A 706-nucleotide genomic window follows, 5' to 3' on the forward strand; every position below is an offset into this window, starting at 1 on the left:
CATCTAGTCTAAATTGTTTGGTATAATAATCGGTCGGCATCTTAAGAATGACAAACTAGCATAAGTTAAATTTGTAAATGCATGATGAGGTTGCGTTAATGTTGAAAACTAAGGCCAAAAATGTATGATACCTGGCACTGATGGCTTCCACGATACCCCGTCTACGGACTGTAGATCCATCTACGGACCGTAGATGGGGTTCGTAATTGGATGCAACTGAAAATTTTCACAAGTGTGAAACCACGGAGGTGGACTAAGGTCCGTAGACCCATCTACGGACCGTTCTGCACTTCCGTGGTTTCCATCTGTGACCTATACGTCAGGACACCTGATCCACGGAAGAAATCCACGGACCGTAGATCAGTCTACGGACCGTAGTTATCCTCCGTGGATGACCACTGTAGTATCTGTCAAATTTTTTTGGTGGACTTAGTCTAGGGTCATTATCATTTCTAAAAGTTTCTCTTGCTGCATATGGTTAGTTTTGGCACTAATATTGTTCCCACAGGTACGATGGCACCCAAGAAGATGGTCACCTATTTCAAACGGGGCAAGTCAAAGTCCTTTGCCCCTAGTTTCCGGTTGATTGATGAGGACACCGACAACGACTCTGACCCAGCATATGTGCCTCTCAACCCGAGGGTTTCTCGCGCTGCACCCAGAAGCACCCCCCGGAAGGTGCTCCCCGACGTAGTCACTGTCTCCC

The sequence above is a fragment of the Solanum tuberosum genome, unplaced genomic scaffold (assembly GCF_000226075.1).
Source record: "Solanum tuberosum cultivar DM 1-3 516 R44 unplaced genomic scaffold, SolTub_3.0 scf00030, whole genome shotgun sequence".
NCBI classification, from domain to species: domain Eukaryota; kingdom Viridiplantae; phylum Streptophyta; class Magnoliopsida; order Solanales; family Solanaceae; genus Solanum; species Solanum tuberosum.